Source organism: Lepisosteus oculatus, chromosome 14, assembly GCF_040954835.1.
Source record: "Lepisosteus oculatus isolate fLepOcu1 chromosome 14, fLepOcu1.hap2, whole genome shotgun sequence".
NCBI lineage: Eukaryota > Metazoa > Chordata > Actinopteri > Semionotiformes > Lepisosteidae > Lepisosteus > Lepisosteus oculatus.
The window spans coordinates 44,047,064-44,066,631 of NC_090709.1; the positions used below are offsets into that span (position 1 = coordinate 44,047,064).

Here is a 19,568-nt window from a genome sequence, read left to right on the forward strand (position 1 = left end):
TACAGCTGACTATCGCTGGAGGACAGTTCACTGTGAACAAGTCAGCCTGCATAATGAGGGGGAAGAGACTGACCTCTGTGATGCACTATAGAGTTACACTAACCTTCTATCCAACTGTTCTATGCGGCATTCTACCCTAGTGGTAAATATTGGTTTCCGTGCATGTAATATTCCTTTTTTTGTCAAATATTTTCAAGCACAAATTTTGCTGTTGAAAATAAGCTTTGTGGTTTTCAATGTTGTGATCCTTTTCCCCCAGTGTCACCCAAATTCATACACTGTGCTTTGGCAATTCTTCAGGCGATATTGTTTAGAGGAGCTCAGTTGAATTAGTTTGCGTATATAAAGTATTTCTTTTCCCTTTAATCCTTTAAAACATATTACATTTTCAAAACATTGTATCTTTCTTCCTACTAATTGTAGCGGCAATGCTTGTTAATAAGACAGAATTAAGTGTTGCTGTGCTTTCCCAAATGAGGCCCCATCTCTCTCTTCACCTCTGTGGTGCAGCCACAGAGAAGCTATTCAGGCAGGCTGATTTAAAGATGTTTTCTTTTGATAAGGGACAGCTCCCAAATGGGGATGCATTTAGCTAAGCCTGGCTATCATGATCAATGGGCATCCATTGGCGCCTAACTGTCTAGGGAGTGCCAGATGGACATCTGGACTGCATTCCTAAGTGTCAGGAGTAAGTGACTCATATCTCACCTTGATCAACCAATCAGGGACTGGTAGGGCCGAGTAACCCACGTGGGACTCTGATGCCCATGAAACTTTCATCCAATGAATGAACTGAAGTTCCTCCAGGTAAAAACAGGCAACAAAGAACTCCAAGACTATTCTAAAGGGAATTCAAAGGAGAATTCCAGGAGTGTGAGACAATTCCAGGGCAGGACGGCCCAGGAGCAGAAAGGCTCCCAAGGGCAGGACATTCTCGCAGCGCGCCTCCTGACCATCCTGAGACTCAGCCTGGACCACCACGGAACGGCCAGTGTGTCCAAGTGCCAGAACTTTCCTTTGTTCTAAGAGTCGAGAGCGGAGGTTGCCAGAGAGTAACCAGAGGATCCACCCGAGGTTAGCACCAGCAGCAGGCCTCTTGAAAAGGTCAGAACTGTGGACAGCTGAATCACTATTCAGAACTAGCGCTTCATCAGGAACGAACTGGTCTTCTTCCTGACCTGCTGGGACTCACAGTCATCTTTTCTCCTGTGCACAAACTTCGCTAGTTTCAGCCAAAACTAACTAGCCAGTATTCAGAGAGCATCAGCAGCGCACCGTCACAAGCCGCACAGCACAGCCTGGTACGGAGCCAGAGAGTGCGGATTGGACAGCAACAAGCCTGCATTTGCTTGTGCCCGCAGGAGATCTGAATCCCCAGAGATTGGATGAGTATTCAACTTCACTGCATTACTGCTCCAGAATTCTATTGTTATCCCAACCAGTTGATATCAATTTAATTCCTAAGAGTTGTGTACTTGTTTTGAGTATCTAATGCAGAAGTTGTAACCAAGTTAAATTACGAAACGGTCTAAATGAATGATATACCGAACGTATGTCCTCTTGATATGTGTAACTCTTTGTAACTGAATGAATATATATCTTTTGTATTCTGATAACCCTTACGATAAGATCTGTTTGGTTTACATGCATATTATATATATTAATGAATGTATCCTCGTGTATTAGTACCTGTGTGTGCGTTGTTTGAGTTATCTCGCATGGTTGGATTCTGAGACCATTAAAAGAATCAATTTTGTGATTAACTGCCACAATTAATAATTGTCCCAGTAAATGCCCAAACCCCTACAGAACTGGTGCCTCGTGAGAGCACACTACAACAGTGTGTGATCTCCTGTCCCAGCCTGAGGAGCAGACACCGAACCTGTCTCTCAATAAAAATAATACAGTGTGCGATCTCCTCTCCCAGCATGAGGAACAGACAGTGACCCTGTCTCTCAATAATAATAATACAGTGTGTGATCTCCTGTCCCAGCCTGAGGAGCAGACAGCGAGCCTGTTTCTCAATAATAATAGAACAGTGTGTGATCTCCAGTCCCAGCCTGAGGAACAAACAGTGAGCCTGTCTCTCTATAATAATAATACAGTGTGTGATCTCCTGTCCCAGCCTGGGGAACACTGAGCCTGTCTCTCAATAATAATAGTACAGTGTGTGATCTCCTGTCCCAGCCTGAGGAACAGACAGCGAGCTTGTCTCTCAATAATAATAATAATATAGTGTGTGACCTCCTGTCCCAGCTTGGGGAACAGGGAGCCAGACTCTCAATAATAATAACACTGAGGAACAATGAGTTTATCTGTCAATAATAATAATACAATGTGATCTCCTGTCCCAGCCTGAGGAACAGTGAGCTTGTCTCTCAATAATAACAATACAGTGTGTGATCTCCTGTCCCAGCCTGGGGAACAGACAGTAAACCTATCTCTCAATAATAATAATCCAGTGTGGAATGTCCTGTCCCAGTCTGGGGAACAAACAGTGAGCATGTCTCTCAATAATAATAGAACAGTGTGTGATCTCCAGTCCCAGCCTGAGGAAAAGTGAGCTTGTCTCTCAATAATAAAAATACAGTGTGTGATCTCGTGTCCCAGTCTGAGGAACAGACAGTGAGCCTGTATCTCAGTAATAATAATAATACAGTGTGCTACCTCCTGTCCCAGCCTGAGGAAGAGACAGTGATCCTGCCTCTCAATATTAATAATACAGTGTGTGATCTCCTGTCCCAGCCTGGGGAACAGAGAGTAAACCTATCTCTCAATAATAATAATCCAGTGTGTGAGCTCCTTTCTTAGCCTGAGGAACAGACAGTGATCCTGTCTCTCAATAATAATAATCCAGTGTGGAATGTCCTGTCCCAGTCTGGGGAACAAAAAGTGTGCTTGTCTCTCAATAATAATAGATCAGTGTGTGATCCCCTGACCCAGCCTGGGGAGCACTGAGGCTGTATCTCAATAATAATAATACAGTGTGTCATCTCCTGTTCCAGCCTGAGGAACAGTGAGCTTGTCTCTCAAAAATAATAATACAATGTGATCTCCTGCCCCAGCCTGAAGAACAGACAGTGAGCCTGTCTCTCAGTAATAATAATACAGTGTGTGATCTCCTGTCCCAGCCTGAGGGACAGACGGTGAACCTGTCTCTCAATAATAATAATAATACAGCGTGTGACCTCCTTTCCCAGCCTTAGGAAGAGACAGTGAGCCTGTCTCTCAATAGTAATGATACAGTGTGGGATCTCCTGCCCCAGCCTGGGGAACAGACAGTGATCCTGTCTCTCAATAATAATACTCCAGTGTGGAATGTCCTATCCCAGTGTAGCGGCAATGCTTGTTAATAAGACAGAATTAAGTGTTTCAGTGCTTTCCCAAATGAGGCCTCATCTCTCTGTTCATCTCTGTGGTGCAGCCACAGAGAAACTATTCATGCAGGCTGATTTAAAGATGTTTTCTTTTGATAAGGCACAGCTCCCAGAGGGGGGTGCACTTAGCTAAGCCTGGCTATCATGATCAATGGGCATCCATTGGCGCCTATCTGTCTAGGGAGTGCCAGATGGACATCTGGATTGCATTCCTAAGTGTCAGGAGTAAGTGACTCATATCTCACCTTGATCAACCAATCAGGGACTGGTAGGGCCGAGTAACCCACGTGGGACTCTGATGCCCATGGAACTTTTAGCCAATCAACGAGCTGAAGTTCCTCCAGGTAAAAACAGGCAACACAGAGAGCCTTTAGTGTAGAATTCTGTGGACTTTTCTAAAGGGAATTCAAAAGAGAATTCCAGGGCAGGACGGCCCAGGAGCAGAAGGCTCCCAAGGGCAGGACATTCTCGCAGCGCGCCTCCTGACCATCCTGAGACTCAGCCCGGACAACCACGGAACGGCCAGTGTGTCCGAGTGCCAGAACTTTCCTTTGTTCTAAGAGTCTAGAGCGGAGGTTGCCAGAGAGTAACCAGAGGATCCACCTGAGGTTAGCACCAGCAGCAATCCTTGTGAACAGGTCGGAACTGTGGACAGCTGAATCACTATTCAGAACTAGCTCTTCATCAGGAACGAACCGGTCCTCTTCCTAACTTGCTGGGACTCACAGTCATCTTTTCTCCTGTGTGCAAACTTTGCTAGTTAAAGCCAACACTAACTAGCCGGTCAGTGAGCATCAGCAGTGCACCGTCGCAAGCCGCACAGCAAAGCCTGGCACCGAGCCAGAGAGCGCGGATTGGGCAGCAACAGCCTGCAACTGTTTCTTTGTGCCCGCAGGAGATCTGAATCCCCAGAGATTGGATGAGTATTCAACTTCACTGCATTACTGCTCGAGAATTCAATTGTTATCCCAACAAGAGTTATGTACTTGTTTTGAGTATCTAATGTAGAAGTTATAACCAAGTTCAATTACGAAACGGTCTAAATGAATGATATACTGAATGTATGTCCTCTTGATATATGTAACTCTTTGTAACTGACTGAATATATACCTTTTGTATTCTGATAACCCTCTCGATAAGATCTGTTTATATGCATATTCTATGTATTAATAAATGTATCCTCGTGTATTAGTACCTGTGTGTGTGCGTTGTTTGAGTTATATTGCATGGTTGGATTCTAAAGCCATCAAAAGAATCAATTTTGTGATTTACTGCTACAATTAATAATTGTCCAAGTAAATGCCCAAACTCTACAGAAGCATGCAAGAAAATGTGATCATTACCTATGGAATTTCCCACCAGCGTGGAGTTTGTCTGTCTAAAGCAGAACACAGTGGAGTCATGCCGAGGGTTGTGAGATCAAGATTTCAGTGGAGCACTGTCGTCTACGTCTTTAGCTACATGAGTTGGACATCCTCTTGTACACGGAAAGCAGATTGAGATCCTCTGACATGAAAAGTGCCAGATAAAAGCCATTTCTCATCCTTTCTCTTAGTGGTGGAGCTATGGCATGTAAATGAGGCAACTTTCAAGGCGAGCAGGCTCGGTGCACACCGAACGCAGATGTCTCAGAGCAGTAGAGACGTGTCCAAGTGGCTGTCAAAGGACAGCACTTTGCCGGCGCATTGGCTTAGTTGGTTAAAGCGCCTGTCTAGTAAACAGGAGTTCCTGGGTCCGATTCCCAGCGGTGACTTTCTTCCTGTCTTACTGTACAGAATTTATCCTTACGGGCAAATCCCATGCCTTTTAATTCAGGTGAATGCAAGTGTTCGTTTCCTTTCTGGAACAACTTGTTTTGAAAGAAATCTATACAGCTTGCGAAAGATGAAACACAAATCTTGCTTATCAGTGAAGAAGAGGTACTCCCAGCAGGCCAGCTAATACCAGCAAAGTTTTTTTTTCACCCTAACCCAGAGAATGGAGAAAAGCGAGGCGCCTGTGGCTCTGCACTGTAATCAGTTCGCGAGTTCGGCGGTTAGCTGAAAGAGTGGTAAATGGAGCTCGCCCCAGCCCGTCCTTATTCTTTTAAAGAGGATAAAAAATTAACTTCGCCGCCATTACTACCAGCTTTAAAAGACTGCCATGGGCACGGAAAAAAACACACTACAGATGACTTTTCTGGAACCGAAGCAGAGATTCCTTTACAAACCAACTGATAAAGCTCAGCCAGTGAATACTGTTAACAGAATGTGAAAGCACGATCAACTTTGTAACTGCAACCACAGGAAAAACAGCAAGAAGCAGGCTCCATTCCCCATTTAAATCTGTCGTGCGAGGCATGCTTTTTGAACGCATGAAGTAAATCCCACGATCGCTTTTGAACTTGGACAATGTACTTCCAAAGGAGCGCTATGCGCAAAGATTTAACAAGCTCAACCCCCGCCGACGATTCGGTGTGAACAAGCAGAACATTCAAGTTTCACAGACAGAAACAGCACGCCAGCTCAGCCAACATTAAAACGGAGGGCACACTACGATTTGCATTGACACAAAAGGGATCTGGGCAGACGTCGTTCCCTGCATAACGCAAAAAGTGGCAAAGCGCTTTTGGGTTGAGAGGACGCAAGAAGGTTTTTGTTTTGTGCCTTGATGTCAAGCTGAGAAAGTATCTTTAAACACTCTGCTTAGTTTCTCGAGAGACTGCCAAAAAGCAGTTCCCTCCCTTTTGTCTGAAGCCAGCTGAAAAGGGGTCTTGACAGAAGCACCTGGCAGCGGTGGGATTCGAACCCACGCCCCCGAAGAGACTGGAGCCTTAATCCAGCGCCTTAGACCGCTCGGCCACGCTACCCACTGTGTGCTGTCTCTTTGTCTCATTACATGCCCGGAGGAATCCGGGTGGGTTTTGCTCTTGTCGCCCGACTTAGTGGCGTTATGACCGTGGAACCGACTGCACCTGCTTTTTCTGAGATGCTTCCCCTCTCATGGCGAGATCTCGACTTCTTTAACACCTCTGGATAAAGATCTTCTGTGGAGCAGGTTTCAGACCTCTGCGTACAGCACCCTTGATGTCATTTTATTTTTACAGCAGCCGCATCCGGAAAGTTGTGTCTTTTACATTTTATTTAAACAACAAAACTACATACAATACAAACAAGAGCACATATTACGTATCAAGAAAATCGTCAGGGGTACATGCTATAATACAATTATACTTTATGAAAAACTATTACACAAGGTAAATACAATTAAGGTCCGCACAGGTTGTTCTTACATTTCGAAAGAGTCCGTAAATACCCCTTTACATCTATTTTGAACTGTTCAAACGTAGGACTCTTCCCAGACCATTTCACTTTATACCACATTCCTAAACGAGGATGCATCTCCTGTTTTAGAACTATTTTGGGCGGTATGGCTTATACAACACACCCACAGTATTCTAATGGTGGACTGCAGATCTGTGCTATAGTTCAGTCGAATTCGAAGGATCCAGCAATCGTACTGGATTTGACTGGGATTCTGAAATGTCTCTTGCAAAAGTATTTGGGTTTGCTTGAACCTTTGATATAAAAAGTGATCTGATCTGAAACTACCCAGCTTACAATCTCTGAGGTAGTTGTCACTAAACTTGGACGTGATGTGGCACACATGTGCCATGTGCCTTTACTTTTGTAAAAAACTGGTATCGGGAAGAGTTTCTTAATATTTCTTTTGATTAGCATGCAAGAAAATGTGATCATTACCTATGGAATTTCCCGCCAGCGTGGAGATTGAATTCACAACCTTGAGGCTCAGTGTTCAAGAGTCACAGAAGAGGTCAGCCTGGTCTTCAGTTTGCCAACGATAAGCTCCGGCAGTGCTCCTCTGTAAAGCAGACTGTTCGGATCGGTTATGTGGGACGGCACTTCGATACTAAGATCATTTGCAGTACACTCAAAAAACATAGACGAAGAAGGTGTCACAGTAAGGTGAACCCTATGGGCGAGGGATGTTCCTGCCTCGTGTACGACTACACCACCTAGCAATACAAACGGGGTGCTAGGGCCCCTCTACATTACCACAGGTTCTGTTATCTCCTAGAATTACCAATGCACACACAGACCAGCGACAAGCATTTGTATTGTATAAGTGCCCTGTTTATTTTCCAACTACATTCACATGCACTATCACCCAAAAACACAACGAAAACAGAATTCACAGCAGCAAGAGGTCCTTCCCAGGGTCAAAATGAATAGAGAGGGGCAGCAGTCTTTCCTGTAAAATACTAAAGAGAGGTCACTCGAACGTCTCTACTTAGTACCTGTAGTCTCTGATGGCCCACTTTGAGGAGAGGGGTATCGCCCAGTCCTATTTCCCCAGTCTCTGTTCAGGTAACAATAGCAATCCTCTGCGACTGTATTACATTCCTCTCAGTTTGAATCGGCTAACTGTGCCAGTTTCCTTGTTCCTCACCTTCAGGTGTTAAAAGTCTCTGTACAGTACCTCTGTTTCAATGCCAATGTCTCTCATTGTCGTCAGTTACTGAACCAGTAGATCCTTGCCTCCAGGTATTAGAAGTCTCTGCAGAGTACCTCCGGGGTCTTGCACTCTGCAGCTTCCCTTGTGCTGCCTGTGTCGTCTCCAGGGTCCAGTGGGAATCGGGAGCCCCCTCTGTTCTGTCTCAGGTCTTTTTATCCCTCTCCTTAGCCAATCCCTTTCAGGGGGGTTTCCACTGTCCCTGTCAGAAACAGGTCCAGGAGGAAGCTTGTGTTGTTTGAGGGGTGTTGGAGTGCTGAGCTAGGTGTCATGGAACCTTATCAGTTCACCCCTTGGTCTGGCTAAAACTGGCTCAGTGACTCCTCACACCTCCAAGTCTCGATACCTAATTGCTCCCTGAACGACTTGGGTTTGACTGTTTTTACTGACTGTTCCTGTATTGGGACAACTGCAGTCACCCCCTTGAGTGAGAGGCAACATTGACACCATCCTGGAAATCAACATAACCTAATCAATCACAGCCTGTTACTGCCTCAATGACCCACACCCTGTAACACAAATCAACATAACCCAATCAATCCCAGACCGTGACTGCCTCAATGACACACATCCTGCGACACAAGCTTCACCTGGAGCACAATGGCTGTGTTTTCAGCTACGGAAACTTCCTGTTGACAAGTTGGTGTTTGTGTTGCTTTTTCTGCTCAATGGAGCTGTATTAATGCAGGCACACGTGCTTCCACGGCAAGTTATTTTATTAGTGCTCACAAACCAACACACTGCAGACACCTCTGATACTGTCACTGCTTGTGGGCCACATGTTCCTGCCGTCAGCCTACTATACCATGTTCATGCACATCTAGAAATATTACTGCTGTAGTACAGGAGCGAAAGACGAAACGAAAGCACACCCAGTTTAAAAAGGCACATTTGTCAACTGCTGAACTTCACAAGGATGGGATTCACACCCACATGTGCAGAGCACAATGGATTAGTAGTCCATCGCCTTACCACTCCACCACCTCATCCCAGAAGTTAGCCTCCTGACATGAGTTAGTGCTCAAGATGGTCGTCTTTCCTCTACTCAAGGATCATTTTCCTCTTCCACCTGCGATTTCACCATTTTCCTTGAAGATGTCAAACATAAAAAGCATATTGAGCTCCTTGGACTTGAAATTACCAGATAAAAGCCATTTCTCATCACTTGCTCAGCGAGCAGGCTTCAGCGCACACAGAACGCAGGTATCTCAGAGCGGTGTGTCTAAGAGGCCGTAAAAGGAGAGTGCTCTGTTGGTGCTGTGGCTTAGCTGGTTAACGTGCATGTCTAGTAAATAAGCTTCTGGGTTCAAATCACCACAGTGCTTTTCTTCCTCTCTTGCCATGCAGAGTTGGTCGTTGTGGACAGCAACAGGTGTCTGCCTTAACTTTAATGGAAGTGTTCATTTCTGGAACAACTTTTTTAAAAACAAATTCCACACATATTGCGATAGATAAAATACTAATCTTCCCTGTTGGTGCAGAATAATTAGTGCCAGCTGGTATGAAAACGACAACAATTTTTTTTTGTCTTTAGCGTAAAACCTGTGAATGTAGAAGAAAAGATGACGAGTGTCAATTTTTATGGCACCGTGAGCTTGTCCTTCAGTCAAACACGTAGGTAATTCAAACACACCCAGAGATGCACTTCGAATTAGCTTTGACCTAAATCCTATCTACTCCAGATGTGATTGGGCCTCTTTCCACATCCTGATATATGCAGAGAACACAAGCTTTTGGCACGAGTGAATATAAATGTAAACATAAATACTATTCAATATATTAGAATTTTGTTGTATTTAAAAAATATTTTAGCTCGGGATCCTCAAATCAGGAGTGTAGAAAAGAGCACCGTTAAATACCATCGGGAGTGCAGAACGTGATAATAATAATAATAATAAACTTTATTTTATATAGCGCCTTTAAAGGTGGCTTCTCAAAGCGCTTTACAGGATGACAATAACAATAAATAAGAAGACTAAACAATAAATAAGAAAATTTCACAAGACAGGACACAATTATAATTACAACAATACAACAATAAAGATAGAGGAGACTGTGGAAGATGGTATTAAGAAGAGCAGAGGGGTGAAGAATGGAACCAGTTAAGTAAAGGCTTTTCTGAAGAAGAAGGTTTTGAGTCTGGATTTGAAGGAGTTTAGAGAAGGTGACTCTCTAATATCCTTGGGCAAAGAGTTCCAGAGCTTGGGGGCATAGCAGGAGAAGGCCCTGTCGCCCATACAATGTAGACGGGCTTGGGGGACAGTAAGGAGAGCAGAATTTGAAGAGCGGAGGTTGCGAGGTGGGGAGTAGGGCGATAAAAGTTCAGACAGGTGATAAAAGTGTTCTTTAAACAAAAAGTGAAAATAGTGAATTTGTCTTTCACTTAGATGTTCATTGAAAGCTCAGTAAACGATAAAGCAGTGGCTCGTTTTGTGAATTCTCCTCGCATCAGATTGTCTTGCTTCGACCTTTAAATTGTACACTGTGTAGACCCTTCACTCTCCCTAACTCAATTAAAGAGCCACAGGCAAAAGTGCCTGTCAGTTTAGTTCAGTGGTAGAGCACTTGCATCTCGTGTATAAGGCTTTGTTTTCTACTGCCACTCTGGATTTCTTTTTAAATGCAACATCTTATCTGTGATTGTCTTTCATGTGACATCCCCCGTGTGTGAATTTCAGCATGACACATAACATCGTTTGAGATGCTATTTTTAAAACAGACCAAATGAAAGACCTATTAGCTAAATACAAGTAGAAAACACAGGAATCTAATTGAGAAAATTAGGACCGGAGCAATGTATAGTATTGTAATGGTTGGGGACTCAGGTGGGCACCCTTGCCATTGCCACTTAAGTCAGCCCCCCACCGTCGGGGACTCAAACCTGCGACCGCTACCATAGCTCAACCGCCACCATAGCTGGGTCCCTGTTGAGTGATGCCAGAGGCCTGGGTTTGAGTCCTTGACGTTGGGGGACTGACCTGATGTGGCAGTGGCGAGGATGCCCATGTGAACCCTGGAGCGTTACATTGGTGTCAGCAGTGGGATGGGATAGCCCTTTGTGAAGGTTGGTGAGTTAAGCGGGGGAGAGTGTAACGCATACGGCCACCATTGAGTGTGTAAGAGCCGGCTTACCAGAGCGGTGATGTCACCACCCTTCCCTGTAATAGCAGGGCCACAGCCACAGGACTGAAGGGAGATTGCTCTTTAGCTCAACAGGCTAGGTCCTTGTTGAGTGATACAGGAGGCCTGGGTTTGAGTCCCTGGTGGTGGGGGGCTGTTGTGAACACTGGAGTACTACAGTATTACTAATAGCAGCGCAAAGCTCACAGTGGTGGCTTTAGGGTATCAGAGCCAGTGGTGCAATGGATAATATGTTTGACTTTGGATCAGAAGATTGTAGGTTTGATTCCTCCCTGGCTTGTTAAGTTTTTAAACTACACTTCTCAGTGTACACAACCCTTCTATCGAGTGGATGAGTCTCCCGTTACGTCTCCAATTCTTTCCGCACATTCTGCTTGTTTCACCACCGTTACTGTTGGACCACAGCCACAGAATGGAGGAGAGATACGGTTCCGATAAACTGTCTTAAATAATCATGTTGAAAAAGGTGACAACGTTTTTTTTTTCTTTAAGATAACCTTACATTTGCCTGTTCAGTTCAAGTTATTTTCTGTACCTGCAAATTCCCCAATTTTTCTGCTGTCTCCTGAGAAAGACATGTGTCAAATCACAATAAGTAATACAATCTATTCAGTTAACACCCAGATGTAACAGAACACATTTAAGACTTACACCCCCTTTAAATATGTAATTCCTTCATTTCAGTTTTCTTACCTCCCCAGGATACCTGAAAGTTCACTATCCCATATTAAGGACTGTACATGCATTACCGGTAATACAGCTACTAATAAAGATATACATTAATCTTAATTATTAATAAATTACACTTTTATTAATAAAGACATGTATTGATCAAATTCATTGTGAATAGTTGTGGTGTCTAGAAAACAATTTTAGCTACAGTAAATATTTCAAGCGAGTGGTGCGTTTGTTCGTTACTTTGTGACCATATTATTTCCACTACATTCAGAACAGTTCAAATGCGATCGACTGTTCCTCTACTGAGCTACATAAACCCTGTGAAGAGGTGGTTTAAGTTAGTCTCCTACATCGGTAACATCTAATGGGCAGCATATGTTATTTTAGGTTTGTTGCAATTGAGAACAGGTTTAGTATGGAGCTGCTGACAAATTTCAGCAGCCACGTTCGTTGCAATGACCCGTTGTAGGGTCATTGCCAATCAGCTGCAAGAAAAAAAAACATAATTTGTGCCTTTATTTAAAAAAAAGAAAAACAGAGTAGTAGTTTATGTGGTAATTTCAGGTACAATGTAAGAACTTAAGTTAACTAGTCCCACAGTAATGCGTGGGGTCCTATCAATAGAAAAAAAATACTTGTAACCCAAAAACACAACAACCACGATGCGAGAAGCCTTCCGGGAACCTAGGTAAATCAGTGTAGTAGTCTAACGACTACAGAAAATAAAATAAAAAAAATACTTAAAGGAACAACTTCAAAACAAAAAGAACATTAAAAACAAATCTGGGAAACAACAAAAACAGAATCTAATGCCAGAGCTTTTTCAAGTCTTTGGTACCCCATCATGCTCCCTTAGTCCCAGTAGACCTCTCATCTAAGAAGATATCTCTCATCTATCTGTGTAGAGATCAGCTGGGGGTCCACAGCTGATGGGAATTTAAGTAGTGACCTGCGTCAGCTGCAAAGGAAAAAGTATAGGTTTATTCCATGCTGAAAGGAGAAGGAAACACAACATGGAACCTTCTTCGGGTGTGACGTGGAATAAACCTTTACCTGTTCCTTTGATGTTAATTTAGACCGGATTTCCAGCAAATACCTAACAGGCTACAATCTCGTTAGATAAAGTGTTAAGGACGACCTATAAGTAGCAGTATCTAAAGTGGACAGTTGCTTTCAGTAGCTAAAGACAGGACACGCTGCTCCAGGTGAGGCTTGAACTCACAACCTCGGCATGACTCCGCTGTGCACTGCTGTATAAGTACCGCGCGCTGACCGATTGCGCCACTGGAGCCGCGGAAAGTGCTTTCCCTTCACACACTGACGTTGCACAAACACAGGGTGAAAACGATTTCGGCACGTTTTCCGTCTCTCCGTGGGAGAAAGGGACAGTAAAAGAGCGAGGAAACTACAAGGGAAGAAAATGAAAAAATAGTGCTCACTGCAAAAGAGGGAGGAGAGAGATGGTCAGACACGTAAATCAGCTCGGCGGATTTACACTATTTATGAGTCTTCATGTGTCTGAAACTGTCCAGTTTGTATTTTCGTTTCAAAAATCCAATAAACTTGAATAAGACAAGAAGGCACACACTGCACATCTGCGGAACATCACGCCCGATGTTTACAGTGACATCAGAGATTGAAAGCGAAGTCGTTTTTTATTAAAAGTTCAAGGAAACCTGAATATGTTTGCTAGACGTATTTCAGAATCACAGTGAAATGTAGTACGATTGCTGCACAGATCTGCAGTCTGCAATTAGAATACGGTTTGTGCGTTGTATAAAATATGCCATTCAAAACTTTTCTAAAACTGCAGAGATACATTTCGGAATGCGTCTTCCTGTAAAAATTAAATATCTATTTTATTTGACGGGCGCTATAAGCAGAGTCTGAAGCCAGCTCCACAGAAGAACTATATTCAGTGGTCCAAAAAAGTGAGTATTTCACTAAGTGAACAATTACTGTACATCATAATCATATTTGTTTTACTTCTCCTGCCATTGCAATTTGCGCACAGATTTTTCATTTTATTTTCAAAATATATTAGCCTTGATGGGAGAAAAACTAAATTGTGTGCGCGGTGGCCAAGTGGTAAGGCACCGGTCTTGTAAGCCGAAGAGCGCGGGTTCAAACCCTGCCCGTGCCTGGTTTGCGTACCACGATATACCTTTATCTAAATCGTCAATTGTCTTGCAATGTAGAAATCTCTGTAATAATAAGAAAAGAAAAGTAGTTAATAATCCTTTGACAAAGTAACGGGCATCCTTCACTGCTTGTCAGGATGGCTGAGTGGTCTTAGATGCCAGCCTCAAGAACTCAATCGTGTGTAGTTACAGTTGTTATTCACAACCCGGATTTCTATGGAAGCCCGTTTCCGCCAGGGAGTAAAAAAAAAAAAACCCGCTATGGTATCTCAGAATTCCGACTTAGCAACTCAGTATTGCGACTTAGTAACTCAGAATTCCTACTTCATATCTCACATTTGCGACTTCGAAATAGCCCATATTTCAATGTCTGTCCTTTTGTTATTGTAACGGATTCGGGTTCTAGGGCTTGTGCCCTCGCAGCTCCCACCCTAGTTCGTGCCTCACTGCATTGGCTCGAACTCAGGTCTTGCCAGCTGAGCTAAAGAAGACCCTTTTTAAGTAAAAAAGGACATACAATGAGATACCATAGCGCGTTTTTTTTTTACTCCCTGACGGAAACGGGCTTCCATAGATTTCCCTTCATGTTCATTAAGATGTGTAATTTGTATGTTGCTTATATAAGAACAGTTTCTTCAAAAGTTCTGTCAATTAACAGTGGAGAGCTAGCCGATGTACGTTTTCATGAAAACTCTCTTTAAGGCGATTACAAGTATCTTGAGCAAATCTGCGTCATATTTTTTTTTTAAAAGTTTAGCTCAAGATGCAACAGGAGTATACATGAATTCTCCCGCCCTACATTCCAAGATATGGAATCTTATTTTTCTTGAAGTGTCTGATGTTGGTCGTTATTGGAAATTGCCCGGTGATATCGACTCAGGTACTCAGTTGTTACGTGCTGTAATTCGATACATGCAAAGCATTTATATTCCCTCAAATTATTAATAAGGCCAATAATGTATTAAACATTACATGCCACTTTTTCTCTAGATGATATTCACGATGGAACAGTGAGAAAGGCATGCCTAGATGTGCTTGAACCAGCACCTTACTATCGTTTTAGTCCCGACCTGACCGCACTGAGCAATGGTACGACAGAGACTCCAACGGGTCGGTTTTCTCCTTTTACAGTTTTTGGGAAAAAATAATCTGCACTTTTAAGCAAGTATTTTATTTCAAATTTTGCATAGTGTAAGTTTTTCTTGGAAAACGTTGTTTCAGAAAGAAACTGAGTTGATGGGAATAGCCCTGTCAGTAGAATATCGAACTTTTCATCTCAGCTAGTTCTTCTGTGGAACAGGCTTCAGAACTCTAAGTACAACGCCTTTGATGTCATTTTATTTCTACAGCAGACGCATCCGGAATGTTTTTTTTTTACTTTTTATTTGAACAACAAAATAGATTCAATATAAACAAGAGCACTTATAACATCAGTAGAATCGTCAAGGGTACATAAAATAATACAATTACACTTTCTGAAAACGATTAAACTCGGTAAATCACCGGGGTAAAGTTAGCTTGAAGTTCGAAAACGATTTTGGCACGCCTGTAGCGGTTTCACGAAATCTCTTAGAGTTACAAAAACACTTGCTTTGTGTATAAAATACATTGTGGATGATTTCTCAGCCTTTACTTTTTCGTTTTTATGACATTTTTTTGACCAAGCACGAATATTCCTTTGTCCATATCTCCGCAATGGAAGCACAGAACGCCTTCAAACCAAAAGCATTTTAAAGACCACGATTTGTGGATATTTCCACAGCCTTTACATCAAACTATCGGTGAGCTAATTATCTTTTTTAAAACCTCCGGTTTTTCATCGATGCGTAATTACGCACGAACTGGAACCCGGGGGACCGCTGTGTGCACACGTTCACAAAGCGAGAAATACTGTTCAATACGGCTTCATGCGAAAAACCCGTATATGACCATAGGAAGCAGAACAGCGCGGTATCCAATTACCCAGACTGTAAGCACGGGAATAAAGCTTTGTCTGATTTCTGAAACCCTTCCTTTACGTCCTGTTTTCATTCAGGTAAGGGTCAACTATATTCACAATACTACTGACAGCAGGAAGATTAAAATATTCTTTACTCAGCAGCTTATTAAAAACAGCTCCCATGATGTTCATACCGACTTTTTACACAGAACACTGACACAGCTTTGCGTTCTGAATCTCTTTTTCTCTTGCTTTTATTTAATGTGGCACAATGCACTGGGATAGGGGTATTCTGTTCACAAACCAATAGCATTTAAACCACAGCACCCACAATGCTGCAGGTAAGTGTTTTGCACACTAAGCAGGTCATCTGACTATTCCCAGCTTTGTTTTGGGTTATGGAACCTTTCTTTTTTTATAATTTTCTGAAGATAACACTACAGGTAACACACTAGGGTAGGTGGGTATTCTTCATGGCTCAATAGCATTTCAAATACAGCACCCACACTGCTGAAACCAAGTGTTTTACACACCAGACAGGCCCCCTAACTTTATATAACCTTGCTGTGGCTGTGGCCCCTTTCTTTATTTTGTAATGATTTTCTGAAGATAACACTACAGGTAATATAGTACCGGGGTAAAGTTAGCTTGAAGTTCGAAAACGATTTTGGCACGCCTGTAGCGCTTTCACGAAATCTCTTAGAGTTACAAAAACACTTGCTTTGTGTATAAAATACATTGTGGATTATTTCTCAGCCTCTACTTTTTCGTTTTTATGACATTTTTTTGACCAAGCACGAATATGCTTTTGTCCATATCTCCGCAATGGAAGCACAGAACGCCTTCAAACCAAAAGCATTTTAAAGACCACGACTTGTGGATATTTCCACAGCCTTTACATCAAACTATCGGTGAGCTAATTATCTTTTTTTAAACCTCCGGTTTTTCATCGATGCGTAATTACGCACGAACTGGAACCCGGGGGACCGCTGTGTGCACACGTTCACAAAGCGAGAAATACTGTTCAATACGGCTTCATGCGAAAAACCCGTATATGACCATAGGAAGCAGAACAGCGCGGTCTCCAATTACCCAGACTGTAAACACGGGAATAAAGCTTTTTTTGATTTCTGAAACCCTTCCTTTACGTCCTGTTTTCATTCAGGTAAGGGTCAACTATATTCACAATACTACTGACAGCAGGAAGATAAAAATATTCTTTACTCAGCAGCTTATTAAAAACAGCTCCCATGATGTTCATACCGACTTTTTACACAGAACACTGACAGCTTTGTGTTCTGAATCTCTTCTTCTCTTGCTTTTATTTAATGTGGCACAATGCACTGGGTATGGGTATTCTGTTCACAAACCAATAGCATTTAAACCACAGCACCCACAATGCTGCAGGTGAGTGTTTTGCACACTAAGCAGGTCATCTGACTATTCCCAGCTTTGTTTTGGGTTATGGAACCTTTATTTTTTTATGATTTTCTGAAGATAACACTACAGGTGGGATGGGTGGGTTGTCTTCATGGCTCAATAGCATTTCGAATACAGCACCCACTCTGCTGAAACCAAGTGTTTTACACACCAGACAGGCCCCCAAACCTCATACAACCTTACTGTGGCTGTGGCCCCTTTCTTTAATTTTTTATGATTTTCTGAAGATTACACTACAGGTAATACACTGGGACAGGTGGGTCGTCTTCATGGCTCAATAGCATTTCAAATACAGCACCCACTCTGCTGAAACCAAGTGTTTTACACACCAGACAGGCCCCCGAACCTCATACAACCTTACTGTGGCTGTGGCCCCTTTCTTTATTTTGTAATGAGTTTCTGAAGATAACACTACAGGTAATACACTGGGACAGGTGAGTCGTCTTCATGGCTCAATAGCATTTCAAATACAGCACCCGCTCTGCTCAAACCAAGTGTTTTACACACCAGACAGGCCCCCAAACCTCATACAACCTTACTGTGGCCCCTTTCTTTAATTTTTTATGATTTTCTGAAGATTACACTACAGGTAATACACTGGGACAGGTGGGTCGTCTTCATGGCTCAATAGCATTTCAAATACAGCACCCACTCTGCTGAAACCAAGTGTTTTACACACCAGACAGGCCCCCAAACCTCATACAACCTTACTGTGGCTGTGGCCCCTTTCTTTATTTGGTAATGAGTTTCTGAAGATAACACTACAGGTAATACACTGGGACGGGTGGGTCGTCTTCATGGCTCAATAGCATTTTAAATACAGCACCCACTCTGCTGAAACCAAGTGTTTTACACACCAGACATGCCCCTGGACCTCGTACAACCTTGCTGTGGCTGTGGCCCCTTTCTTTAATTTTTTATGATTTTCTGAAGATTACACTACAGGTAATACACTGGGACAGGTGGGTCGTCTTCATGGCTTCATGATTTTTTGACTGTAATCAAGTGTTGTGCACACAAGGCAGGCCTCCTGACCTTTCACAGTCATGCTTTGTTGTTAGAAACTTTAATTCTCTTTTTAGGATTTTTTGAACATGGGAACTTCCACCGAGATGAATGAGGTGCTCTTCAATAGCTTTTTCATCTATACACACAAGCGTATGTAACCAAGACACTCAGAACCAACAGAATCAACGTGAAGTCATAGAAAATCAAGAATGCCCCCGAGACATCTGCACCCCCCTCTTGGACCACTCTGGTATCAACACCCCCAAACCAATCCATACCAGCTAACAAGACTCAGAATCGGTGCAACCCTCCAACCTGGACCAAGAGCAGGATGGGACAAGTACCTGCACCACACTACGCACCCCTCATCCAGACCAGCAGGACAGCCAGACAGCACCATCATGACACACATAATGAGATCACTCTCTGTCAGTATGTGTAACATTCTGGGCCTGGGCTCCTCTGTATTTTGGCTGAAGGGAGTTCAACAACATTATTAAACCGACTGACATCATAATCTGACAAGATACATTGTTTAGGGGAGACTAAACAATGTATCTTGTGTGAACGAGAGAAAAAGATCAGTGTAAATTCACTTCATTAGACTGACGGTGTGTATAGCAATGGATGGTTCCGATACATCGACCTCTGGGTTATGGGCCCAGCACGCTTCCGCTGCACCACTCTGCTGACAGCTGTCATGGTGTGATTCAACACAACTGCTCTATCTTTGCTTTCTAAAAGTGCGCCCGAGATGAAAAGTTTCAACGGCAAACACAGACGTCACTTTGAGCACTTGGTCTTTTATAGTACGAATCATCACACGCTGCTCTACATGGGCGTGTCTTCAAGATCGTTGAGAACCAAACCTTTTGCTTTCCGAGGCAACTGATTCTTTCCTTGTTAATTCACAAATCTTCAATGGGAATCAGTGAAACGAAAACCAAACACGTACACACTCGCGTCCTAGCCTGAAAGAAAAATGATGGAAGCACTTGAGGAATAACAAGAGTAGTCTGAACAGCTCCAGTCTATCAACTGCTCTACAAAGTGATCGCTACTTCCACACCCAGTTTATAACGCTGAAAATGATTCAGGAAGCACAGCAAAGTTCTAAAAGCAGTGGTTGAAAAGCGTCTAGATACATAAAATGACAATTTCTCAAAAGTAAAATCTTCAGCTTTTAAATATTGTCATCCATATATTTTCGTTTTTCTCTTTTTTACATAACACGCTTTCGAGAAATAGACTGTCTTGTAATGAAGGCTGCATTAGAAAATGTGTGTCTAAATTAAAATCGGGTTTATGACTTCTGCGTTTTTCAGCTTTCTT

The 19,568-nt window shown here is 42.9% G+C and overlaps 3 non-coding genes across 3 annotated transcripts; 1 reads left to right on the top strand and 2 right to left on the bottom strand.

Annotated features, from left to right (window-relative positions):
* Positions 1-6,143: 6,143 nt before the first annotated feature.
* On the bottom strand, positions 6,144-6,225 carry trnal-aag (transfer RNA leucine (anticodon AAG)). Its single transcript has one exon. It is a non-coding gene; the product is annotated as a tRNA-Leu (tRNA).
* A 6,680-nt stretch (positions 6,226-12,905) lies between these two features.
* On the bottom strand, positions 12,906-12,999 carry trnai-uau (transfer RNA isoleucine (anticodon UAU)). Its single transcript has 2 exons — positions 12,962-12,999; positions 12,906-12,941 (listed from the first exon to the last, which is right to left on the bottom strand). It is a non-coding gene; the product is annotated as a tRNA-Ile (tRNA).
* A 780-nt stretch (positions 13,000-13,779) lies between these two features.
* trnat-ugu (transfer RNA threonine (anticodon UGU)) lies at positions 13,780-13,851 on the top strand. Its single transcript has one exon. It is a non-coding gene; the product is annotated as a tRNA-Thr (tRNA).
* The last annotated feature ends 5,717 nt before the right edge of the window (positions 13,852-19,568 follow it).